The sequence below is a fragment of the Balaenoptera ricei genome, chromosome 2, assembly GCF_028023285.1.
Source record: "Balaenoptera ricei isolate mBalRic1 chromosome 2, mBalRic1.hap2, whole genome shotgun sequence".
NCBI classification, from domain to species: domain Eukaryota; kingdom Metazoa; phylum Chordata; class Mammalia; order Artiodactyla; family Balaenopteridae; genus Balaenoptera; species Balaenoptera ricei.
Window position 1 is genome coordinate 66199476 of NC_082640.1, and position 27604 is coordinate 66227079.

Below are 27604 nucleotides of genomic sequence, written 5' to 3' on the forward strand. Positions count from 1 at the left end.
TACCCCACCGCCCCTCGAGGTCAGGCCCCTGGGAACCAGCCAGGACCACTCAGTGAGCCCCTAGTGGTCAGTTGAAGAAACATGTCTGCCACAGAGCCCTCATCCCATTTCTCAAAGCCATGATTATCGGGTATAACAGAAGGCCGGACTTAGGAAGCAGAGACCATTGTCATAGCAAGGTTGAGATGGAAGGAAGAAGAAACAAACGGACTCATACTTTGCTTAGCCTTCAGGCCAGACACTGCACTAGGTGTTTCCACAGGTAGGAACCAATGCAGGAGAAAAGGCAGAATAAGAAACAGAAGATGGACCAAAACGTAGGCTGGATCGTAAATCAGGAAGGGGCTCAAGGAACAAACGTAACCCCAGTGCCTTGACGGATGGTTCCATTTGACCCAGAGGGAGGTCACTGGTGGCCTTCAAGTTCTCTCCTCCTGGGTCCTGAACTCGTCGACATGCAGGTGCCAGCAGCTAGATGGGGGCAGACACAGAAAGCAGGCCTGTCACACAGCTGGGAGGGACAGTGGCAACCCAGGTGTTTCAGAGCCATTCCTCACTCTAAGAAGAGACAGGACTTGATCAAAGTCACGCCGTTGGTTGGTGGCAAAGCCAGCCCAAGGGCAACCTTCTCCACCTCCCTGTGCTGACCAACTTAGGATTTGCATGATGCTGCAGGCCTTGCCAAGAGGCCACTCTAGCAGGACAGAGCGTAACAGGGATGAATGTGACACCTTACATTCCAGGTTCAGAAGAATCAGTTGCCTAAGTACAGGACGAGGGAGGCTGGTTCGCAGCTGTATTGTGTAAAAGACCTGGGCTGGGGTGAGGAGGGCGGTGGTGGCGTCTGTTGACCATGAGGTCAGTAGAAGCCTGCAGCGTGATCCAGCCACCAGCAGGGAAGTCTCGCCTCTTACACAGACAGCCTGGAAGGCAAAACACCCTGGGGAGTGATTGCCTCACCGTCCTCTGTGCTCTTGGGCAGCTTTTTGAGATTTGTTTATTTCTACGTGTCCCAGATGAAAAGGCGTATCAAGGTTTGCAGACTACTGAGAGGAGCGTGGCTGAGCTGTCGAAGGGCCTGGGAGAGCCAGTCAAAGACCTTATTAAAGGAGCTGAAGACCCTTAACTGGAAAAAAAGGGGAGAAGAATAAGGGCCATGAGCGAGGCCTTCCGTTTACAAGGAGGTTGTCATGGGGTAAAGGAGAGGCCGGTCCGGGGTGGCCCCAGAGGACAGAGCTGGTACTACAAGTAGCACGGGGCATGTTGTGGTTTTACCAACTGTGTCCCTGGAATGCCAGGAGGTTAACAGGTGTCTCCTGAAAAAGGAGGGGTCCAGAGTCAAATAAGAGTAGAAAATGTATATATATTATATCAACCTCCCTCTTGGAGATTCAAAGGCATCTTAGCATTTAGACACGTATAGATGTATGATATATCACATGGGACAAATCTAAAGGTACAAAAGGGCTTGCCTTTGCCCGAGTCCCCAGAGAGCAGAGCCTGGGGCAGAGGACTTCTGTGCTCTTACTTTATCAGGAAGCGTGATCCTGGGACACGGTGCACAGGGGCAAAACTTTCCAGACTAGCGTGTGTACCAAGGATTGGAATTGCTGGCTCATGGGGTATATGCGTTTTTAGGGTATAAGAAAGTACACCTTCACCCATTTAAAAATTGCATTTCTAGTCTTATTATTGATTGTAGTGGCTCTTTAAGTGTGGAAGAAATTATACTTTGTTTGTGACTTGGACATATAAGCATTTAAGGGCTCAGAAAAGTCCCACAGTAAATGAAACCTGTGTAGCCAAGTGTTTCCCTAACTAAATGGACCATAAGTCCTTTTTCTCCCTTGACTATCTCATAGGACTAGCTTGGGAAAGGCTGGTGTAAGACAGTTGGCATCAGAACCTGGTCATCAAGATGTTGACATCTGGGCAACTTTCAACAGTATGACAAGGTCCCTCTCCTCTGCCCAGGGAACCTTGAAGCTCTCAGGGGCTGAGCCTCGTGAGAAGGCTTTCTGGGCTGCCCTCCATCCTACAACTTAAGGGACCCATTCTTATCATTCATCCACCAGTGTCAGGCCTTGCGTAAGCCTGTCCCATCTGTCTCTCCATCCCCGTAACCCCATAAGCAAGGCTCAAGCAGAGAACTTTCTCAAAGAGAGACAAACTGCTGCCTGATTCCAAAGGCCATCCTTGCTCCATTACACAATACCCCACCGGACTTGTTTAGAACCAGTGCCCAAGACCCAACCCCCAGGAAGCTGGACACTGGTTTTGTCTCTCTCCCCTCTGGCCGCAACCGTCAGTTCTTGTCTGTTTCTCTCCTCTGGCTTTTGGTCTGTGCAGCCTGTTGGGCTGGTTATTTTTAACACCCATGCCCTGGCTGTCTCAATCCTGGGGTGGCAGTTCCGCCCTTTCCTCTTGGGCTCCTGGCACTTGGCACACAATCAGGTCAATGATGGTGATAATAGTGAACATGTATTGGGTACTCACTACAGACAGGCTCTGTGCTAAAGACTTTCTGAGGATCCCATTTCACTGTTCACAGCAACCCTATGTAGGTGCTATTACCATCATCCCCATTTTGCAGATGAAGAAACTGAGGTCGAGGGAAGTTTGGTCGTTGGTCTAAGGTCACATAGCCTCTGAGTAGTAGAGGCAGAATTTAAACTCTGGAGCCAAGGGGTCCTACCTGCCTTGCACTATGCACTTGACTAGATGGATGAGCCAGGAGGTCCCAGTCTACCAGAGGCCACATACAGAGGAATTGCCACAGGGTGACAATGACAAGAGCCCAGGAAGCTTTCATTCAACACTGCAGGGAAGCCTCTAGGAACAGGCCGCCCTGTGTTGGGGAGGACCCCAGGCCTGGTCTTCTGCCCCTTCTCTCCTCCCCTGCTGCCAGGTGGGGTCACAGGCCAGCCCAGGGCCACCTCAGGTTCCTTCGAAGAAACAGCCCCGTCCTGATCTGCAGCATTGGCAGTTGCTCTGGGCAAGCTGCAAGCAAACATCTGTGACTCCAGTCCCCAAGGCTCCCCCGCCCCCATTACCTGTGTCAACACTTTTATTTTTAAAGCGGCAGAGCCGAGGTGGGGGCTGTGGGTGGGCGATGGGGAGGGAGAGAGCCGGGCCCTTATCAGCACTGGGGTCCTTGCATATGTAACACCGTCATATAATTAACAGTGAAGATCATTTACATTGTCGCTTAGCTAATTTTCATAATGTTTTCTTTATTATCAGAGGAAGAAATTAACCCAAGAATTTATTTACATAGCAGCCTCAAACAGTAACAGCTTGCTAATTGCCTGTTAGGTGATTAATAAGCTTACAGCAGATGCTAATGCGTCGTGGGCTCCCCGTTTCAAAGGTGCTCTTGCCGCACGCTTGTGTTTTTGGCAGCTTAATTAGTGCAATAATTATGTACTTGTTGCTCCTTCTTTCGAGCAAATACTGTCAAATGCTTAAAAGATTAAAGTGAATTATATTCTGAGAACTCACAGCGCTTGAGGATGCCCGTTCTCCCTAACTTCTCTGCTGGTTCAAAAATAGAAGAGAATAAATGAGAGGGGGTCTAACTTGTCAGCGGAGAGCTATGTGAACCTGAGTCCATTGAATTCTAGTCCTGGCCTTGCCCGTTGAACCTTGCCTCAGCTTCCCGCCTATAAAAGGAAGGACAAATCGTTGGCACGGGGAAAGGAGAAGGGGAAACTAGCATCAGATAAATGCAAGCGACTAAATGCATTGGGTAGCTCTTACTTAGGTCCTGGTTGGAACAAACCAATGATAAAAAGACATCTTTGAGCTAATCAGAGAAATTTGCAGTAGATGACCTCCAGAGGTCAATGTTGATTTGGTTAGGTGGGATAATGGCATCACGGTTATGTGAAAGAAACATTTTTTGTCCGTTAGATACCCATACTGAAGTGTTTAGCGCTGAAATATGATGTCTGCCATTTGCTTTAATATATTCCAGCCCCCTCCTAAAAATAGTAGGTCTGTAGATTAAATAAGATTGCAAAATGTGGATCGACATTAAAGCTGGGTGATGGGTACACTTGGGATCAATATAACTGTTTTCTCCACTTCTGTGTATGTTTGAAAAGTGCATACTAGAAAAGTTAGGACCTAGAAAGGAAGGAGGTGGGAATGTTATCAAGACATGGGCTTTAGAATCTAGCTGCCTCTGTTCAAGTTCAGCTCTACCACATGCTAGCTGTGTGACCTTGGGCAAGAATCTACCCTTTTTGTGCCTCAGTTTCCTCATCTGTGAGATGGGGATATACTTGTTGCTAGGATTTACCAAGACAATGCGTACCAGGTACTGGGGAAGCTTTTTCTTGTCATTCTTGTTATTATTGATATTGTGATGCCACAGCCCCACCTTTCTCATTCAGGACCAGGCCTAGCACCTCAGTGCCTCCAAGGCTGGAACCCTGGCCCCTCCAGAATTTAATCACAAAGCTGGGTCTTTCAGTAAAGTGCCCTCTTTACCTCCAACCTGCTTCCAGCCAGACTCCCAGGAGCCTTTGTCCTGTGGTAGCAGGATGCTGAGCTTGCGCTGTGGCCAACTGTCTGAATTTCACCTGTTGCTGATTTTATCAGCCCCTCCCAGCCCCTGAAGCTGCACCCAACCCCCAGCACCTGTCCCTGCGTCCCTCTCCTACCCGCTGACGCTTGGGTCCTTTAGGGCCCCAACCTCCCAGAGTCATTCCCATTTTGCTAGTGAGGACATGCCTGTTCCTGACACGTCTTGGGCAGGCCACTGACCCCCTGTGTGCCTTGGGTCTGGCCTTAGTTTTCTCATTTGTAAAATGAGGGGTTGGAGACACTCTCTAAATTTCCAGCATTGACTGCAGAACATACGGAGCCTCTGCAGTCCCAGAGCCCAGAATAGGCCTTGACCCAAAGCACGAGCTCAGTGAAGGTTTGGATATCGATGGAACGAATGACCAGATTGATGGGAGATGCCACCCTCCCTCTCCCTCCCTGCACTGGCCTAGGGAATACTCCCAGGCCCCCCTCAACAGTCCAGATCCACATTCCAAACTCCTCTTAAATACCACGCAAATGGCCTGGGATCTGAGCCTCGGGAGGTTGGTCCAGCCTCAAAGGTGGACTTAATCACAGCATCACACTCACCACCCCCTCCATCCAATCCCTGTGCCCATCCAGATGTAATTCTGAGCACACAGTCTGACAAAGCAGGCCTTCAGCTGTCTGGGGCTGAAGAAGCAAAATTTTACAAAGTGTGAGGGAAGAAACCAGGGAGAGCCAGGGAGCCTCACCGATGTTCCCCAACATGCGGGCTAAATCCAGCCCCTCCTCCAGGAAGCCCCCGCGGGTATCCTGGTGCTTACAGGGTCACCCATGTTTGTGTCCTGCACCCAGACTGGGAAGTGTGGGCAGCTGACTTGGTTTTCTGTCACGTGAGTGAAATCTCTGTTCTGCATGTAACTTGACTGTAAACACGGGGGGATGGGGGGAGAGGAGGGCAGAAACCACCCTTTCTTTTTTCTATCTGACCCAGTCTCAGCTCAGTGTCATGCAGAGAGTTCTGCAGACCCAAATGAGGATTCCAGAGTCCAGACTCCTTAGCCTCTCATTTGGAGAGGAAGAAATTGAGGCCCAGGAAGGTTCACTGAGTTTTGCAGGGCCTGGGCGTGTTCTGGCTCTGATCATGGCTGGACCACAGCTCTGTCCATCACCCCCTGCTTGCTGCCCTCATGAATATGACCTGGGTGGAGTCAGGATGGCACTGGCCACGGAAGCAGAGGCATGGAGACCTTGGCTCAGGTTGCCTCCAGCCCAAGGGGGCTTCAGGAGCTTGGGCGGAGCCAGACAATGAGAGGTTTCCGGACAAGGGACTTTCATGCTAAAACTGAAAAAGTCCCTGAAAATCAGAATGATTTGGTCACTCTGTGACACTGGCTCTCAGTGATGGCCCAAGACCCTTTTCTGGGGTGCTCTCCTGCCTGCCCAGTTGCGGCTGAGTCCCAGGTACAGAGCACCTGGCTCAGGGTGGGCCAAGCCGTTTCTTCCTCCCTAGAATCTGACGCTTGAGTGGAGGGCCTTGAGAAAAAACATTGACAGCGTGTCCCTTTAAAGGCAGAGCCCAGGACAAAGAGTCCACCGGCCCTGGCTGCTGTGGTGCTCAGGGTGGCCCTGTTTATGCTTTTCCTGAGGCCAGGAGCTCAGATCTCCTTTGATTCTTTGATTCCAGAGGTTTCCAACAAATCCAGTTTCTGCCTTTCTTATCTCCTGGCATTGATCAAATCCCTCTGATACACCCTGGTGCTATACCAGCATCTTTCCTTTTGGGAACTTCCCAGAATGGCCCATTTTCATTCATTTGTCTGATTTCTTTGCTGATTGCTAGTCTGCGGCTCCAGAGGACAGAGACCGGGTCTGTGTTTGGTTACCACCCGTGGCCAGAACTTAGCACAGTGCTAAGTTAGGAATCGAAACAGCTAACTTGTTTTTTCAAGCACTTACCATGTGCCAGTAGAACAAGGGAAGGAAGCCTAAATACATGCTTAAATTAGCCAGAGTAAGTTCTGTTGCTGGCAACCAAATGGACCTTGAGGAGTGAATGCCTTTCTTCAAAGGGGCAGCTCAGGGCCTCCCTCTGTACATTCATTTATTTGCTTATTTCATAGAGTGAACATTGAATGCTAACGACAAGGGGACTATGAAATACAGTTCTTGCCCTACAGCAGTGGTTCTCAAACTTTACAGCGTCAGAGGTGCCTGGAGGGCTTGTTAGAACACAGATTCCTGGGCCCCAACCCCAGAGTTTCTGATTCAGCAGGTATGGGGTGGGACCCCAGAACAAGTGCCTCCTAACAACTTCCTAGGTGATGCTTTATAGGAGTTGGGGACCACTCTTTCAGGACGACTGCCTGGTTGGAAATAAAAACCTCTCTGGGGAGCCAGGGCTTTCACGGAGTTGACATTTAAATGCATGGCAGAGAACACAAGTATGTTAGTTAGGTTTCGGGCTTCTCAGTATCTATTTCTTCTTTTGATAACAACACCCAAATTTCCTTTTGGAGATCTATGTCTCCTTCACTCTGAGGGCATGTGTTCCTGATAAGGCTCCCACCTGGCTCTGTGGTAAAGCATGTGCCTCAGGAACATCCAGTCAGGGAACTGAGTCCACCCAGTCATGTGACTTACATTGTCCAGTCAAGTCTGATCTTAGGACCTTTGCCAGAACCACTAGGAAGCAAGGCTTTTTTCTGATGGACTAGAATGGCCCATGGTCATCTTGCTACAGTGAGGAAAGAGCCTCTGAAAATGGAGCCTAGAAGAGAAAAGCAGAGGCGAGGGCTTTGTTTAATGCCCCTGGATCCAGCCATGCCTGAAGCCAATAATCCTTGGGCTTGTCAGTTACATGAGTCAATAAATCCCCCTTTGTGCATAAGTTGTATGTTGGGGTGAGGTTTTTTTTGACATGTAATAGAAAGTTTCCCATTTGATACAAAGTGTTCCAGGAATTTTGAAGTGCGTCATCCTTTCTGGGTTAGGAAGCTTCATGGATAGTCAGAGAAGTGAAAGGAGACAGCCTTCTAGGTGTAGAGTTGGGAGACTGGACAATATAAGCAGAGATGTGTGGTGGGGAAGAGCAAGAGGCCATGGCAGAGACCAGAAGGCTGGCCCTCAGTACCCAGTGAGAAGCCTCTAGAAGAGTTGAACCTGAGAGGAAGGGGGGCATCTTGCCACTCCGATGGGAAAGCACTTTGCCTTCTGTGGTCCCCTTTCCCAGAAGAGTTCACCCTCAATGCCAGAGGTTCCCAGAGCCTGCTGGTTCCTTGGACTCAGACTTCCTGCTCAGACGGGGCAGCTGGAATGAGGTCATGGCTGGGGAGAGTCTTTTATGCTCTTGCTAAGCTTCTTCTTTCAGTAGCAATTGCTGTCTTGCTTAATCTCAGAATTATCTGATTGTCACAGTCGAGTTTTCCACATTAGGCAGGGAGCCAGCAAGTTACTTAACCTATAATTGCCCTTTAATGAAGCCCATCTTCAAAACTGAATTGTCAAAGGGAGACTTGTAAACACACAGCGAGGTCCAAGACCAAGCTGGCCCCAGACATCACAGCCAGGCCCTTGACTCCTCTCTGGCGACAGCCACATTTGTCTGAGTTCTTGGGGCTTTATCACCGGCTGCCACCCAGAGTAGAGAGGAGTCTGGTGCTGGCAACAGTCGCCAGAAGCAGGTCGAGCTTTTTGAAAGCAAGCTTAGGGGGTTTGGTTTGGGTGCACACATTCCCCTTAGCCGAGTGCCCCCTCCACCCCAGCGTTCTAAGAGAGGTGAAGGTAATGGCCAACTTCTTGACTTGAACTGTACAAATCCTACCGCAACGTTTGTCTTCGGTGAAACCATAAAATGATGGAAGTGTGGCTGGTGAACGGTTCACGTGATAGAAAGAGTAGGTGAGGGAGGCTGACATCAGAGAGGAGTTCTTCCTCTCAGTAGCAGCTGTCTGGGCTGGGTCTGCACTGTGCATGGTCAGGTGTCTGCCCTCTGGGAGCTTCCAGTAGCATCTTAGAACATCATAGGTGAAGTGTCATTGTCAAGCATACTCAGCCGCTTTATTGCACTTTCATATTCATCCAGGGCAAACCAGGACAAGGAAAGAAATATTTGCAGAACACCTACTATGTGTCTGGTATCGTGTTAGGCACTTTACATACTTTATCTCATTTAAATTTCAGAACAACACTAGGAGCTAGTCATATTATCCTTATTTTATAGATGGAGAATGTGAGACCCAGAGAGGTTAGGTAACTTGACCAATATCACACAGCATGTGGGTATATGGGAGACAGGATTTGAACTCATGTGTATTTAATGCCAAGGCCAGTAAGTGTTCCTTCAACATCTTGGTGGCTCCCTAGCTATAATGCCTATAATGCTGCCGTAGAGCCGATGAGAGGTGCTGATAAGAAGGGCTGTGGATTCGTGAACAAAATACTGTGCTGTCTGGGATTTGCTTAGAAACAGCACAAGATTTCGGTGGGGGAGGTAGATAGGAGTATAGGTTAAAAGATTGGCTGTGACATGATAGGTGTTAAAGCAGGGTACGTAGGGGTTTGTAATACGATTTTGTTTAAATTTGAAATGTTTAATTATGAAAAAGTTTTAAAATTACAGCACTTTCTCCAGAAGTCAGTGCCCCTTCCCAGTACCCCAAAACACCCCTTACACATATCTGTCACTGCCCTGCACCCAAAACGTCATACTAGAGTCACCCTTTACATTTTCTGTGTCCCTCCAAGTCCGTGAGCTCCATGAAGATAAGGGCAGCATCTATCTTTCTCATCTAAGAAATTTTATAGAATGAATAAATGAGAAAGGCGTCTGGTGCACAGTAGGCATTCAACAAATGTTGGTTGAGTGAATGAAAACTCCAAAGAACTGGGCCTTGAAGGCTGGCTGAGTTTTGATGAGCCAAAAGTTCACAGACTGGGAGTGCTAGGTGGGGGACAGGCTTGAGCAAAGGCACAAGCAGCAAGCCAGCCAAGTTCAGAGGTGAGGCAAGGGGGAAGCCCAGCCACAGCCAAAACAATAGTCGCCGGTGAGAATGCCCTGTCCATGTGAGCTGGCGTGTCCGCTTTTTAATAACTTGTATTGCACGGATGTAGCACTGACAGCATATTTTTTTTTTTATCTTATCACCTCAGCAGGGTCAGTCCCCGCTGTGGCTGTGAAAACTGAGGCTCTCAATTCCAGTCTCAGCTCATTAATTGAAGAAAGTTGGCCAGCGTGCGCCGGGCGGAAGGCAGCTCCAAATGGATGTCGACACGTTTTTGAGGACTTGAAGGAAACAAAAGAAATCAATTAAGGGGACAGCCTGGGGTTCCAGTTGGGAATCTGAATCCCTCTGCCTTTCCTAAGAGTCCCCAGCAAAAGAAAGGAAAGAAAATACCTCCTTGCGCAGGCCACCCCAAGAGTCAGTGCCACGTGGAAACTGGGCCCTGAAAAGGCCTGGACGGGAGGCTGGGATGGCTGGGGACCAGGTCGCCCGGCAGGGCAGGGTTTGCGTCCTGAGGCTTCGCAGGCTACGTGGCGTCTGGTCTCCTGCCAGCTTTCCTGATGCAAACCACGCTCCATCGCTGGCTTAGGTTGAAGGCTGCCAGACTTAGGATACCTTCAAAGGCCTTGCTTGCACAGATGGACTTATTCCACCAAAGCACAGGCCGCACGGATGCTGTTGACAACAGCAGTGTAAATGTATGCAGCTCATGTAGTTTACCAGGGATGCTTCTGCATCCCTGATCTCATCTCGCCCTCCCAGCAACTCTGGAACAGGGTGGGGAGGAGTGGCGAGCAGGGTCAGAAACTGAACTCAGAGGAGAGATGTGATGTTCCCAACATGGCACAGTGGAGAGTTAGTGGAACCAAGACACTTCCCTCTGATATGCACATGTGGTCCTTGCCCGGGGCTCTGTACTGGGACTAGGTGAGGGCCCAGGTCTCAACCCCCCACCAGTTCTCATGGTCTGCCTGGCACTTGCCATCGTGGATGGTCAAATGAGGTTAGGAGGATCCCTGTATGGTCCTGTTGCCTCCTAGAAATAGTGGCGACTCCCATTGTCTCCTGGAAATATCAGAGTTCTACCTTCTGGGCCTGTCCCTACCCATAATTCTTCAAGTTATTTTGTGTCTCTGGAATATTAATTGGCCTGGGAGCACTGAAGCAAGGGATTTCTCATAGGGAAGGAAGGCAAAATGAACATAAATGTGTGTGGGATAGTAATTCCTTGTGTCACGGTACTCTGATTTCTCAAAGGGCCTTCACGTTTGTTGTCTAATTTGCAACAAGCAGCAAACCTGCGAGCTGTCTGGGATGATAATGATCACTTTCTTCCCTAAAGAGGAGGGAAGGAGGGTGCAGAGAAGTTCTATCTTGTCCGACATCTCGCTTTCTGCCCTTTTCACTTTCTGAAGTTTGAGAAAAATTAAGTCAATCTTTACCCTTAGTTTTAAAATGAGAATCTTGGAGAGTGCGTCTAGGAGGAATTCTTACCCCTAGTTTTGAGAAATTGATTTTATTATAAAGCAGCAGTTATTACAGATGTTTAAACACCTCATTTAAATGTTTGCTTTTGTTTTGCTTCTTTTGTTCTTTATTGGTTATGTTTCTGAAAATGCAAGCTTGGGGATTTTTTTCCCCATTGAAGCCAAAATGTTAAATATTAGACCTCCTGACTTTGCGTAGGTGGGGCGTGGGGTGGGAGCGGCGTGGAGCCCAGGATGATCGAGAACACTCCTCTTTCTTCCTTAGTGTCTCCTCAGAAGTCCTCTTCAGGCAGAGGGGAGGGCGGCCCATACAAGGGATGTGACGCTCTCCAAGTTCACAATTACTATTCACATCTATCTTTTGTATCCTAGCCAGATGTTAATCTGCCTGTTTTCCCCACTAGGCTGTGAGTGCCCTGACTGGTAGGGAGGGGAAGGATCATATTTTTGGTTTAAGGGGGAAAAAACAAACAAAAACTCTGGAAGAAAAGGAATTGAGGGGAGGATGAGTATAGGAGTTCACCAGAGCTGGGACCTGTCAGGACTTCACAGCAGCAAACCAGGGAGAAGGGAAGAAACCTTGAACGAAAACCAGAGAGGTCAAAGGGAGGAGAGGGACTCCTGGGATTTTCAGGCTGTGGGATCTGCGTGAATCTCTACAAGGCATGAGGACGTAGTCAAGGACTAGTTCTCAGATTCTGGGGTGGACACCCAGGGAGATGGATGGTAGGGCCTTGATCGGAGCTAGGGAACACAGGAGAAAATACATCATGGATGGAGAGAACCATGATGGTTCAGTTCTGGACAGATTGAGTCTAAGGTGCCAGTGGGTCTGGGCTACAGATGTAAAACTGGGCAGGTTGTACTTGAAGCTGTTGTGAAATCCCTGGTCCTCTCAGCCTGCCTGTGGGCTGGGCCTTTGCCTCTAAGACCTACTACTTGACTCTCTGGTGGCCCCGAATAATCTCATAATTTCTTGACCTCATAATTTCTCATTTTCCTTTTTGTCTTCCACCTGATGCCTGCAGTGAGGTTCCCTGAGGCTACGTGAATTTCATTCACTAGCCCCTTGTGAAGTGTCAAAGCTTACCTAGCACCAAGATACAGCAAGAGGGGCCAGCAAACCTGGCTTTGAGACCTGGCCCAGCCAATAACAACTATGTGATATTGGGCAGGTCACTATTCTTCTCTGGGCATCACTTTCCCCAACTTTAATATTAAAGTGGTTAAGTTCCTGTGCTGGTAATGTCAGAGTAGCTTGTGTTGGACTAACTCTCCCACATAATGTAGTTTTAATGTATGAATAAAATATACAAAACAAGTATTTGAAAGTATTGGGAGGCTGCCAAAACCAAGCAGAGACTGGAGTGGGATTGGCCCTTGAAAGAAGACAACACTACCGGGTGATTCACATTTATATGAATCTTCCCCCGAGTGTACTGTATCCCTGTCTGCATGGCATGGGATAGCCAGAACTCAATTAGAAAACCATAGTATTTCTGATCTTAGGTGTCAGAGGTTGGAGCTCAAGTCTGCCAGAGGAGCTGGAACTGAGGAGAGAAATCCTGGAAAGGGGAGAACCTCTAAGAGGAGAGCCCCCAGATCTGCATGTAAACTGCCCTCAAATCCTTGACCGACCCCTGAACTGTGCACGCATGGGGGTGACATCAAGAAGCCCGGTGGAAGTACTAACTAGGGGGCTGGAAAAGCTGAGCAGAGATTTCAGCTGTGGCTCAGCGACAGATGCAGAGAGAGAATCTGGATTTGAGTCTCACCAAGTTAGCAGAATAAAATCTATCTATGTCCCAGAACTAAGGGATTTACCCTAAAACTAAGGGAAAGAAAATATTACATGCCCTAAGGAAGTACAAACTCAAACCTCTACAAGTTTAAAGTGATCATCCGGTAACTTAACTTCCAGCCATAACAAAAATTAACATTCTTCAGAAGAAGATAATAGAATCCAGAGTTTCTGCAATGTCTTACCCACAATGTCTGGTATAAATTAAAGGGTTAACAAGAGGATGTTACGAAAAACATTATTACTATCAAATTTTACAACCTAGGTGAAATAGACAAATTATTTGAAAAACACAACTTACCAAAACTGACATATAAAAAATATAGAAAATTGAATAGTTCTGTATCTGTTAAAGAGATTGACTTAATTATAAGAAATCTCCCAACAGAGAAAATTCCAGTCTCGAATGGTTTCACTCACATGTCACCAAACATTTTAGGAAAAAATAATTCAATCTTACACAAATTATTTCAGAAAATAGAGGCAGAGAGAATACTTCCCAGCTTATTTTACGTAGCCAGCATAATCCTGATACCAAAATTGACAAAGACATAAGAAAAGAAAATTACAGACACTTAGAGGCTGAGTGTCCTCTCAAAATTCATATGTTGAAATCCTAACCCCAAATGTGATGGTATTTGGCGGTGGGGGCTTTGGGAGGTGATTAGTTCATTAGCTCTCGTGAATGGAATTAGTGCCCTTATAAAAGAGACGCCCAAGAGCTCTCTTCTGTCATGTGGGGACACAGAGAGAATACAGCTGCCATCTGTGAACCAGGAAGTAGGCTCTCACCAGACACAAATCTGCCAGTGCTTTGATTTTGGACTTTCCAGTCCTCAGGACTATGGGAAATAAATGATTTTGTTTAAGCCACTCAGACTATGATATTTCTGTTATATCAGCCTCAATGGACTAAGATACAGGCCAATATCCTTAATGAACACAGATACAAAATTCCTTAATAAAATGTTTACAAACTGAAGCTAGAAACATATAAAAAAAGTAATAAATCATGGCCAGTTGTGGTTTATCCCAGGAATGCAAGGTTGGTTTAATATTTTAAAAACCAAACAATGTAATTCACCATATTAATAGAATAAAGAAGAAAAACTATATGGCCGTAGATCTAAAAGAGCATTTGACAAAGCTCAACATCTATTCATAATAAAACATTCTCAGCAACTAGGAATAGAGGTGGACTTCCTCAATTTCATGCAGGGTATCAATACAAAACTAACCCCTACCATAAATGTAACCAAAATATTAGATATAAAATATTAGATGCTTCCGCCTAAGATGGGAATAAGGCAATGATGTCTGCTCTTGCCCCTTCCGTCCAGCATTGTGTTGGAGATCCCAGACAACGCAATAAAACTGAACAAAAAAGAAACAGAGGCATTAAAATGTGAACAAAAGAATTAAAACTGTCTTTACAGACAGCATGATTTTTTACATAGAAAATTCTAAGGAACCGACAAAGCAACTCCTAATAAGTTAATGTAGCAAGATCATAGGACACAAGGTCTAAATACAAAAATCTATTGTATTTCTATATACTAGCAGCAAAAAATTGGAAAATGAAATTTTAAGTGTTCTTTTACACTAATATCCCAATGCACAAAATATGTAGGAATAAATTTAACAAAATATGAATAATATTTGTCATAAAAAAGACAAAACACAGCTGAAAGACATTTTTTAAAAACCTTATAAATGAAGAGATTTCCATGTTGATGAATTGAAAGACTCAATATTGTTAAGATGTCAATTCTCTCCAAATTTAAAGTAACCCCAATTACAATCTCAACAGATGTTTTTGTAGAAAATGACAAGAAGCAAGTTATTAAGAATTCATACGGAAAAGCAAAGGTATAGAATAAGCAAAACAATATTGAAAAAGAAAGACAAATTTAGAGAAGAGAACTTAAACTACCTGAGTCAACACTTATTGTAAAGCTACATAATCAAGACGGTGTGGCATTGGCACAAGGAAAGACATAAACGGAACAGACTAGAAAGACCAGAAATAGACATATATATACAGTGAACTGGTTTTCAACCAAGGTGCTGAAGCAATTTCATGGGACAAAGAAAGTTTTTGCAACAAATATATTAAACAACTGGATATATATAGTGAAAATAAACTTAGGCTTCAACCTCTCACCACACACAAACATTAATTTGAGCTAAATCATCGACACCACGGTAAATGTTAAAACTATCAAGTTTTTTAGAAGAAGATCTAGGAGAAACTATATGTGACCTTGGGGTATATGAACAGCCAATAAACACAGGAAGCTGTGCTCAACATCATTAGTCATCAGGGAAATGCAAATGAAGACCGCGATCAGCTACCATTCCACCCACACAACAGTGGCTAAAATTAAAGACTAGCAACATGAAACGTTGGTGAGGCTGAAGAGCATTGGAGCCCTCATACATTTCTGGTGAGAGTGTCAATAGCACCACCACTTCAATTATAAATTTCTTCTAAATTTAAATATTTGCCTCCTTATGAGCCAGTAATTCCACTCCTCAGTGTTTATCTATAAGAGGAATGAAAACATATGTCCACACCATGTCTTGTACGTGGATGCTTGTTGCAGCTTTATTCACAATAGCCCCGAACTGGAAACAACAGAAATGTCCATGAACAGAGGCACTGGATAAACAAACAGTGATGTGTTCAAGCACTGGGATAGGAGTCAGAGGAAATTGGACTCAAGTACTCATGCACACAAGAGCAGGGCTGAACTTCACAGACGTTAGGTTGAGTGAAAAAATGATACACTAGAGAACAAATATAGGGTGATGCCTCTGACATGAAATTCTACAAAAGGCAGAATTCGGGTATGGTGATAGAAATCAGAAGAGTGATACCTTTGGGGTGGGTGTAACCGGAAGGGACACAAAAGAACTTTCTGGGGCAATGGAAATGTTCTATAACGTGACTGACATGGTATATACATTCATCAGAAGTCAGTGTGTTGCACACTAAAGATAGGTACATTGCACTCTCTGTAAACTGCCTCAGTTGAAAAAAAGAAAACAACTAAGGAAGTTAAAAACTCATTAGGACTCTGCCATTCCAGGAGGCTTGAGTGCAGAGACCTGGGGCTTGATCGCATGGGGGTGTGTGACCAGCATCAGTGCTTTTCTTCCTCTGCATTAGCTGGGGCTGAGGAGGGAAAGGTTCAGCGGATGGAGAGCCCAGGGGGCGTGGCCTGGCCTGTCCCAGCTGCCTGAATGAGTCACTTCAGCTTAAGAAGCATCTATAAATTAATCCTGAAGTCTGTGTGAGTGCATCAGTGTTATACACTGGACTTCCGTGTGTGTGTGTGTGTGTGTGTGTGTGTGTGTTTTATTTTAAGCCTCCTCCCTCTCCCTCTGCTGCCACAGCCTTCAGAAAAAAATAATCATTCTCTTGGGATGATGTGTGACCCCCAGTCAGAGGATAAGTTGTCTGGCCAACTTGGGCAGACGGCAGAGGGAAATTTCCTGGAGGGTTGCACCACCAGTTGGGTCTAAAAGGATGAACGCTTTCTCACAGCTTTGTGTCCAAGGGGCTGGAGCAGGCCAGATGACCTGGAAAGGATGGACAAATAGAATGTCCGGGTGATGACGCCTATACAAATCCAGCTCGACCCTTTCGGGAAACCCCGCTCTTCCCTAGTACCGGCATCACCTTTGAGCTTCCTGTTGCTTGGAAACAAGACGGATGATGTCCCCATGGGACAAGGGAGGAGGCGACCAAGAAAGAAGAGAAGATACAAGGAGAGGGGCCATGACAGATAAAAGGGGAGGGATGTTTAAATAAAAAGAAGAAGATGAAGAAAAGGGGGAGGAGGAGTCAAGGCATTTGATAGATTTGCAACAATTTCATCCTTTTGTAGAGGGTCTGGGGCTTTTCATAAAGCCCCCATCTTTTGTCCTAAGGTGGGCTACCAGGTATCAGGACCCCCCATTTTATAGAAGGGGAAACAGGGACGAGAGAGTTTAGAACACTCGCTCAAGGTTGCACAGCTAATGAAAGAGCAGAGGGGGGATTTAGCAGATTTGGGGATCTCCAGGCCTCCTCACTGAGGTTTCATGGCCTGGGCACTCTCCTACCCCTCTGCTCCTGCACCAGCACCCACTCAGCATAGCCGTGAACCATGAAACCAGAAGGGAATGCTGTCTGCAGGTCATTACCATGGGCAAGGTGAGGTAGCTTAGCCTCCAGCCCCAGGCCTTTTTAGGAAATGTAGTTCTGCCTGAAACACTTGGCTTTGATGGGAAGCAAAGAAGTGGGTCTACTAATTAAAGGTCATTTAGAATTTTTTTTAGCTTTAAAAACAGAGTAGATATGTTTAAGTTGGGCTGACCACAGTCACCGGGCATTTCCCTGAAGCTCAGGGCTGTCTGTGCTGAGTCTCTTTGGCTCTGAAAGATCATTGGATTTTTTTTTTTCCCTCCCTTTCTGGTTTTGTTTTGATTTTGTTGTTGTTGTTGTTTTAAAAATACACACCCTCTGGAGTTGAACACTTTGACTTCTTTGATGCAAGGGAAGCCAACCATGGGTTTCTAAAGTTAGGCAGAAAGGAGTTGACATTGGCAGGAACCAAACCGCAATCCTCAGAAGTTTCTGCCGCCAGGCCCCGGTCCATGGCCTGTGCGGTCAGCATCATGTCATTATGTTCTCTGGAGAAAACTAGAGACCCAGAGACCTCTGGTTACACTACCACTGGCTCCCTGTCTCTGGACAGGGCAGCAGGCGGGGGACGAGGTGCCAATGAGGAGTTGTCATCAACCCTGCTCAGCGAGGGGGACAGGAGGGCCCACTGTGTATGAAATCCCAAGGGAAGGCCAGAAAGAATCCAGTGCGCATCTTAATCATTTTTGGAAAAGAGGAAATGCCCTCCCCTTCCCCACCCCTGTCCAAAAGCCACGCTATAAAGACACCTGTGGTCTTATTCCATCCAGCTTCTCCTGAGAGAAGAACTTTTCCTTCCAGAGGGAACCCCTTCCATGAGGATTGGATGGGACTGATCCTGCCTTCTCCCTGGTCACATGACCCAGGCCTGAGCAACCAGAATATTCCGTCTTACCTAACCACAGTGATTGGATCTATAATGGGCACATGACTCAAGCCAGGCCGATCAGAAGCCTTCCTTCCACCTGCTCTGGGTTTGTTAAACTGACAGGGGCTTCCGATATCCATCCTGCCTGTGACACGCAGAAAACTAGGCTGAGAGATAAAGAGGGAGAGAGGTCAAGCCCCAATGCCATCATTTGAGTTTCTGGATGCAGCCATGCCTGAAGGTAGTTACTTCTATGAGCCAGAAGATCGCCATCCCACTTTTTTTCTTTTTTTTTTTTTTGCTATATCTACTTTGGATTTTATTCCTGTTACCTGTGACTGAAAGAGAGCCAAGTAATATGTCTTGCTCGTCTTTGCACCGCTAGCACCCAGCATACAGGGGCAGGCTTGTTAAATGAGTGTCTGAACTTCCTTAGCCTGGTGGGGAATGGAGCTGAGGTTGGGGAGGAAGGTACATTGCCGAGCACCTACCTGGCCCTGTGTGCCAGGCACTTGACATAGATTATTTCAGTGGATTATTTCATAACAATTTTGCGTATTAGGACTACTATCTCCACTAGAAAGATTGGGAAAGTGAGGAAGAAAGGGGTCCTAGTGAAAAGCCAGCCCTTCAGATACAGGACTGCATGTGAACCTTCCAGTTGGGCACTTTTCTGACATTTCAGAAGTTGGACCGTAGGCAGGCCTCCTCCAGCAGGAGCAGGCTGACAGATAAGATCCCCCAGGTGACCCCTGTTTCTTGGCCCCTGGCCCTCCAGGGGAACCCACACCAGAGTTGTATGGTTTATCACTCCAGGCCCCTGTTTCCCCTTGGGGGTTGGGAGGATGTCTGTTACCAGAAGGAAAACACTGCAAAAATGGAAATAGGTTCCTCAGACCCCCAGAGTTCCCTGACCATTAGCTTTTCTCCACAACCTCATGCCTCTTCTCCATCACTTGACCCACTGGATCTACCAAGTTCACACCCCAAATTTCCTTGCTCAGTGGATCTAGGGTAAGGTCCAAGTGAACTTTTGTTGGGTGGAGGTGTGGATCCTGGAGTCCAGAAGTTTCATGGTGCCATGTGCATGGGAAGGCTACAGAGAGAGGCAGCCCACAGCTGATGGGACCTGACGGGGGCCCCAAGATGGATATGAGCTCCATGTTTGCGTTTGCACCAGGACTTAACTACCTAGGATAACAGAGTAGGAGGGACCTCAGAAATCATCTCGTCTAGGTGGGACAAATATCCGTGTGCCCGCTGACATGCCCCCACCCATGCTCCTGAACTTGAGAGAACCAGTGCTAACAGGTCATGGCCCTCTTTCCTACTGAGCTAGATGCCACTTCAGATCCTTCCCACACAGCGCTGCGGGCAGTCCCACCAATCACCAGGAGAAGGCCACAAATAAAACTTGTCCTCAGATCTAGGCCAAGACTCTCATTTTGCAGTTGTGAAAAGGAAAAAAAAAGAGGCAAAAGGACTTGTCCAAGGTCATACAGCCCAGCTGGAATTTAAAACCAGGTCTTCTCATCCAGGCAAGTCCACCATTCTTCCTTCTGCAGGTGCTGACTCAGTACCATTAACAGATGGTACGATGCCAATTCAAGGTGTACATACACTTAACCAGAAAATAAATCAACCAGAATGATGGAGCTTGGTGTTGTGAAAAGAACATTCAGCTGGAATTTTATCCTGGCCTGGCCATAAACTAACTGTGTGACCTTGGGCAAGTCAATTCAGCTCTCTGGGCCTCAGTTTCCTCAACTGTAAATTGTGGGGACCGGGTGATCTTTATAATCTCTAATATACCTTCAAATATGAATAATCTATGATTTCACGTGCCCAGCACTGTACCAGGAATTTTTTAGGCTATAGAGAACAGAAGAGGAAAAAAAAACAACCATATAATACAAGAAGCAATAAAAAAATTCAATAAATCTTTAATTCCTATAAAGGCCCAAAGGTGTGGAGCCTACTGAGGGCATCTGGGATCTCAGAGCAGGGAGTTCTGAATAGGTAGGGTGGCTTCCTTGTGGAGGGGATAATTAAACTTGGCCTCGAAGGATGGACAGGTAGATGGGGGGGTGGGGTGGGGGGAAATGGCACTGAAGGCAATAGGAGGAAAATAAAAGAAGGGAGGGAGGAGAGAAAAGCAGGACATGTTTAGAAACAGAACCTGGCTGGAGTGGAGGGTGGCGGGTATCCTAGGGGAGTACTGGAGAATCAGAGATGAGAGGGGGACCCACGGGAGCTGATGCCAGTGTGGCAGGAAATGTGGGGAAGAGGTCCTATTCCCTACAGAGAGGTACCGGGTGATCTCTTGCTTCCCTGAATATGCAATGTCACAGAAGTTCAGCTCAACCTGGCTTAACCAGTGGATTAAGATACAGTGGATTTATTAAGTCACATAACCCAAAAGCCCAGGTGTAGACTTCAACCACAACTGGATCCAGCGGCTCAAAAAAATTTCATAGGAATTTGCCTTTCTCCATTTTTGCCTTCTTCTGTGTTGGCTTCATTCCCAGGCAGCCTTTTCCCAACTGGTGGCAAACGGTGCCCAGCAGCTCTCGACATACATTTTGCCGCTTAAGGAAACCAGTGGAAAGAGAGCGCCTTAGTCTGCCAGTTTCTGTAAAAATGCTGGGGCCGACCGATGTTCACTGGCCTGGATTTGACCACATTCCCTTCTCTGAACCAATCACAAGGCCAAGGGGCTAAGGGAATGCTCTGACTGGCCAGGCCTTGAATGGAGTACATCATGTGCCCACATCCCTAGGACTCTAGCGTGAGTTCTGCCTCTAAAGGAATCTTAGAAACTGATAATAAGATAGAAATGATGATTCCTAGAGAAAAATCACAGTGCTATTATCAAGAGAAAGAATAGGTAGATCCTGGACAGGCAAATCCAACAGATGTCCAAGACCAAGGAGGTTCCATAAGGCTCCATGTGCATGGAAATAGGAGATGTCTTCAAGACAAAGTGAGACCTAGCAGTGGTTCCTTACTCTGCCCAGGGACTTCTGATGCCCAGATCTAAATGTGCTAGGCCTCAGCAAGAGGCGTGGATGGCATGGGGAGCCTCTGGGCAGGCCCCATCTTTCTTCAATTAATACCTCTTGGAGAGACTCAGCAGCAGGGCAGGAATTTGTTAAATTACATAAACATTATTGTGACCCGTAAAATTCAATGAATCCCGGCCTGTTTACCCGCGGCTGGCTTTAATGTTTGCACAGTGTAATTTAATGTGTCAATTTGCTCTCAAATAAAAAACATCTGGTCCTCTGACATGGCAAAGAAACTGGAGAGCTGATGTTCACAACCAGCGAAGAGCCCCATTCAAAGACGGTGCGTAAGGGGAAGAAGAGGCCAGGGACTCAGAAAAGGAAGCCAACATTGTTAGGACCCACGCCTGGCCCGGTGACAAGCCTCTGTTTGTGGGTCTGTAAGATCAGTACATTTTACCTTAATTAGAATTAAGAAAAGCCAAGAAGAACACATACCATCTTTAACTGGCACCCATCGTGCAATTAAATCTCCTGTGGCTGTGCCCCTGCCAACATTGACATTCACGCTATTGGATTTTTAACAATCTTATTATTTGGTAATTGAGAAGAGCAAGAAGAAAACGACACTTTCCCACATAGACGATCTTCTCCTCTAACATACCCCTTCCTACAGCAGTTGGCCCTGCTAAGCCTTCTCCCTCCTGATTCCCCAGGGGTTGGTGAGGCGTGGGGAAGGGGGAGGTGAGACTCTCTGAGTGTGTGCTTTTCCAGTGAGATCATGCATCTTGGTTTGGTCTCCACTAAATAACGAGACTGCTCATTCCTGCAGACAGGGGCGGGGCTTGGCAGGCAGGTTTTAATTTGGAGGCACTGACCTACATAGAACAGGATAGGGGAAGCTGGGTTCTCCTGCAAGGCAGGTGGGGGCTTAAAGGGCTTTGAGGAACCCTCACCTGCCACTGGGGGGGCTGCTCATCACTTCTGACTTCTGCGCCCTCACCTGGAGCTGGGCCGGCAGGGGTGGCCCCCAGGGACCAAAGTGCTGGGAGGCTTGGTCTCTTTCCTTCTTCAGCAACCTCTTTCTTTCCCAGCACCCAACCCCGGGCCGGGCTAAAGGGAACTGGGGAGAGATGGTTTCCCCTCCCCTGTTTCTCACCCCAATAAATGCTTGAAACGTCCTGATGTAAAAGAACTCGGCCTAGAGCCCGGGCAGCTGCCCCGCTGGAAGGAGCCAAGCCAGCTTTCCTGTCCACGGAATGACGGGGTCAGAGCAAGTTCAGGCTTTGCTTTAATTGAGTAGAAGATAGTTCTTCCTTAAGGGAGCCCTGAAATAATACTTCAGCCGAGCAGAATGACTTCCCATATTGTCAGAAGGGATTAGCCAGACTGGTTTGTAAATAAAGAGCGATCCTTCTTCCCCCTCTAGGACAAACAGATCATATTTTTTTCAGATCACCAGGGACTGGGCTTGTTCTAATCAAGTCCTTGACATTTCACTAAAGACTCCAGGAGTTACATGCTTTCCGTGATTGAGCCCTCAGTCATTACCCATTTTCCTAAACGATTGCTATTTTCCTAACCTAAAATGTTTTAGAGAAGTGGGAAAATGAGATGTCTGTCCAACACTGCGGGGAGGAGAGTGGGGCAGGAGTGGGGATGCAGAGAACAGGGTCTCTTGGGGTTAAGACAACATCACCCTAATAGGAATAAACAGGGCCAGCTCTCAGGACCACCAGACATTCTTCCTAATTTACTCATCCTTCCATTCATTTGGGCAATAACAATTTTGGAGCTCTTACCATGTGTCAGACACTGTGTACCAGGCACAGAGTTGGAAACAACCGGCCTGGGGGTCCCCCGCCCCCATCTAGTGGGAGAGACCAGCATGTGGGCTGGTCATTACAATGAAATGTCCCAATGAGTAAAAAGTCACAGAGCCCCCAAATAAACCCAGAACCCCAAACCTGAAAATCAACAGAAAAACAAAGCTACCTCTGGGGAAGACAAGGAAGACTTCACAGAGCAGGCGACCCGGGCTCTCCTAGGATGAATAGAAGTGGGCCATCAAATAAAATAAGAGCAGAAACAGCTACCCTGGAATGTCAGGCACTATTCTGAGGGCGCTGCTTATATTAACTCATCAAATTCCCACAACGACCTTATGAGACAGATACTATTTCTGCCCCCTTTCTCAGATGGAAACTAAAGCATGGAGAGGGGAAGAATAGTCCAGGCCAAGGGAACAGCATGTGGGAAAGGACACACATGTGACAAAGTGGGGCGGGTTTATGGACAGAGGCAGGAGCTCCCCTGAAAGGTGTGGAAAGGCGGTCACCTCAGATCTGTGTTTTCAAGGGGATGTCAACGCGGCAGAGAAGCCAGAATGTGAAGAATAGGAGACCAGCAATAAAAAGCACGCTGTGACCCACACAGAAAAATAAGACTCCCCTCCAACTCTCAACCAACACGTGATCTTAGTATCTCCCCATCTCTGCCTCTGCAGCTCCTGGGGAAGGAGCTGAAACAGCCGCACCAGCTATGAGCGTCAAAACCTGATGACAGGTCACCTCCTCACTCACCCATAAACAGGTGATGGACCAAACTCACTGCAGTGGGTGGGGTAACCCTTCCAGCTCCCCTCCCAGGAAGCCCTGTGAAATGGGACAAGAGACCCCCAGGCTGATCCTGCACCGAGAGAGGCAGGGTGGGAGCGTGTCTCCGCTGTAGCCACGTATAGGAAGTGTCCTTGCCATTCGGCTTTGCTTCGGCATTATTGAATGATCTCCATTTGCATCCCTTCCTCTTGAACAATCCTCCTTCACCAAGAAAAAAAAAAAAAAAAAAAAAAAATCCTGCCTCTTGTGTCCACTCCAAACACAGATGACAAGAAGTCTTGGAAACACAGCCTAAAGAAACACTAAGCAAACTGTTCCCCAAACGAGCCTGTCGTCTTGACCTTTGTAGGGCAAGAGCTCCACTTTATAACTTGGGAATGCACAAATATTTACAGTTGTAGGGAAGAGAGCCCGCGTCTGCCAGAGGGTCCCAGAGTTGGAAGGGAGCTGAGAGCTTATGCAGTCCAGGCTCACATGTGCTAGAGGAATACCCTTTGCAGAGTCACTGGCAGAGGATCACCCGGCCTCTCCTTACAAGCCTCCAGCACGGGCAAGGAAGATCATCAGCCTCTGAGAAAGCTCCTTCCATTGACTCAATCTTTGGAAAGTTCTGACATGGGGCCACAATTGCCTCCCAGTGACTTTGCTCCTTGGTTTTGGATGGGCCTCCAGGACCTCACGGCTTGAGTATCTTCTTTCCCATGAGAGCTTTTTGATGGCTCAAAGTCAGCCTCCCTGCCTCTCTTCTACTATCTCTTTTTTCTCGGGTCCCTCGTTCATTTCCGGGGGACCTCGTCTGTGGGCCTCTCACCACTGAGGTCACCTTCTCTTACCATGCTCATACATCCTAACCGGTCAGAAGCAAAGCAAGTCTTCTAGGAGTCTGAGTCAGACATCAGAGAGTTGGCCAGAATTTATTCGCTCTTACTTCACATTCATTTCTACCAAGATTTATTTGGTATCAGGGGAACTGATTTTGAATCCTGGCTCAGCCACTTTCTAGCTGTGTGACCTCAGACAAGTTATTTAACTTCTCTGGGCCTAGGGTGACCAAATCGGCCCCATTTATCCCAGACTGTCCTTGTTTCAAAATGCCAAGTTCCATGTCCTGGGAGACCCCTCAGCCTCAGGCAAACTGGGAGCCACCCTGTAAAGCCAGTTTCCTCACTGAGAGATGAGGAATAACCTAGCTCACAGTGTTGTCATGATGTTTAACTGAGATAATATATGTGAAAGACCCAACAATATGCCTGGCCCAGGGCAGAAACTCAATTTAGGTCTGGTTAATGTGAAAGCCTGGCTGATTGTGGCAAATTAGAAAGAAGTGAGGCCCTGAGCAGCTTAACTGGAAAACAATTGCAGAAACAAACACGGGAACATAAACAGGGACACTTGATACAAAATCTCAGGTTCTATGCAGTGTACATATCCCGCTGTGGTTGAATTAGGCACGGTAATCAGTTAACCTTGAATGTGACTCCTGCTGACAAAGAAAAAGCTAAATCTTGTGCATTACCCCGCCTGATAAGGCAGGGTGGTGTGGAGTCCGCTGGGGAATAAGTACCACACAAAATGCGGCACAGGCTTTCATGCTTTAAAGGTAAGCATTCAGCCACTCTGACATGGCAGTCAGCCAGCGTGACAGAGGGAAAGAGCATTGACTAGAGGGTCCCAGGAGAGCCTAAGTCTGCAGTTCACTCCTTGGGTGACTGTGGATAAGGCGTGCTCTCGGTTCCGGTCCTGTCTCCTCATCTGTAAAATGCAGAAGAGAAAGTAGACAGGCTGTTGTCTGATGGAGAAGCAGCAGAGTGGAGCGGTCAAGAGCATGGATCCACCACCCACTGGCTGTGTGAACTTAAGCAAGCGAATGTACCAACTGCGCTGTGGCCTGAGTACCTGCTGAGTATTAGCTCTCATTACTATCCCTCCTGGGCCTGACACCCTCAGATGTAGTCATCCAGCACCCTCTCCCCTCATCACCAAGGGTTAATGCCGCCTAAGCCCGAGGATGTGTTCCTTTTCCCTCCCCAAACCGCCTCTTCTCTCAGCTGGCTCATGTTGAACTTGAGGCCGACTAAAACCTCCTGATCTTTTTTATGTGAATTGCAGTCAAGCCAGGTCTACCTCATCCTGTTCTTGTGCAATTGATTTTTGGAAACTGCATTCAAGACATTAGATTTATTGATGTTAAATTTCATCTGGTTGCTTTTGACCCAGCATTCTCGACTGTCGAGATCATCTTGAACCTTAATTCTCTCATCCCCTCCAGCTTTGAGTCATCTGCAAATTTGGTGCACATGCTTTCCATGTCTTCGGCCAAATCGCTGGCTTAAAAAAGCTATTTATACGGATAAAAATAGAGATATAGGCTGCTTTGCAAGAGGGGACCTTGTGTGCAAGGCTGAGCAATGGGGTTTTATCTTGTGGGAAGCAGGGGGCTCACAGCCCTTAATCAGCAGTTAAGCCTTTGCTGTACCTGCACTTGTATTTGCCCCTGGCTCCCGAGTGTTCTCGGCGATGACAAGGGGAGCTCACCCCTCAGCCACCCTGACTGTGGCGTCCTCTAAACAAGCAGATCCCCTGGGCAGGTCTGAATCCCTTCCTGTCTGCACCAGATGAAGCTCCAAGGCCAAGTCCTGTCCTTCTCCCTTCTCATTGCTTCTCAAACTGAGACCACCCTCACCTTGGGGCCTTGCCAGATACCTGCTGTTAATCCAAGAAATCAATTCTTGCTCGCTCAGAGGAGGAGGTCATGGACCACAATGTCTTAATGTGCTTCCCGCTCAGATGTTTCCATTTTAACAGGGGCCTTCTGTGTCTGAACCACAAGGCCACAGCTGGGGAGGATCTGCTATTAGCCACCTGTGGCCGTGTGGGGCTCTGTCCTCAGTCCGGGGCCCCGAGGGCATCCCGTATCACAGCACAGAGCAGCCGACACTGCTCACAAGCGTGACTGCAAGTCGCCAGGAAAAGGCTTGGGGCACTCTGTTCAAGAAAGAGAAAAGAGAAAAAAAATTCTAGAAGTAATTTACATCTGAAGTGGTTTAAATTACCAAAAAGAAAAAAAAAAAAAAAAAAAGCCAACGATTCTTTTTTTCTCTAGATAATTTCTCCAGACAAGACTCTCTGATATTGTGCTAACTAGGCGGCCACTGGTGGCAGGACTTTCCAAAACCCCATGCCCACGTCACACCCAGACACAGCTACAGGCACCTGGCTGAGGGCCCCCAGCCCCAAGACAGTCGGCTGACTCAGCAGACTCAATCCCTCTGTGATGTCCTTCATACCAGAGCCTTCCCGTTTTACCCACGGGATTCCTTTATAGGAAGAGTTTGATGAAGATGGTAAAGAAGAGCAGTTACTCCTTCTTGAGTGCCTACTACATGCCAGGCGTTGCGCTAGAGCCTTTAAAACAAACCATCTTTAATCTCTTCAAAAACCTTAGGAAGCAGATTGTTATTATTCCCATTTTACAGAAGAGTAAACTGAGGCCCATGGAGATAAAGTAAACTGCCTATGGTCACAAGAAATAGCAGAACTGGAATATGAACCCTGTTCTCTCTGATTCCAAAGTTCATTGTTTCCATGGCTCTACTTCTGTAGCTTTCAAAAGACTCACACTGTTATTCTCTCTTTTGACCCAAGAAGGCTTGTGAGGAAGATAAGAGGCCAAGATTACAGAACCCTGCCCATTGATAGGGGGAGTAATGTGACCAGGGTCACAGGCTACTAGGGGGCCAGGCAGGGTCTAGGACGCTGCCCTCTGGCTTGTAATTGGGAGAACTCGGTAATACCGATGGTGGTGTCCCTACAGTTTGGAGGCAGCCCAGTGTTGCCCAGGAGAGGGAAGACTTCTTTGCTTTTGCGAAAGCGGGAGTAGAGGGTGGCTTTGGGAGGAAAGCTTCAGTGATTGCATAACGGTTAAGCATATAGGTTCCAGTGTGGCTCCAGCCTTTACTACCTGTGTACACCTGGGTAGATTCTTTTACTTTCCTGAGTCGCCATTTTCCCATTTGTAAATGGGGATAATAATAATGTTTCAGTGATATATGAGAGTTCAGTGAGATAATTTACATAAAGTTATTTGCACAGTC

General features: G+C 47.2%; 1 long non-coding RNA gene across 1 annotated transcript in view; it reads right to left on the minus strand.

Moving 5' to 3' along the window:
- Positions 1 to 383: 383 nt before the first annotated feature.
- Positions 384 to 27604, minus strand: part of LOC132360404 (uncharacterized) — a 52112-nt gene continuing 24891 nt past the window's right edge. Inside the window, exon 3 of the long non-coding RNA XR_009501088.1 lies at positions 384 to 471. This is a non-coding gene — a long non-coding RNA (uncharacterized LOC132360404). The remainder of the gene's footprint in view (positions 472 to 27604) is intronic.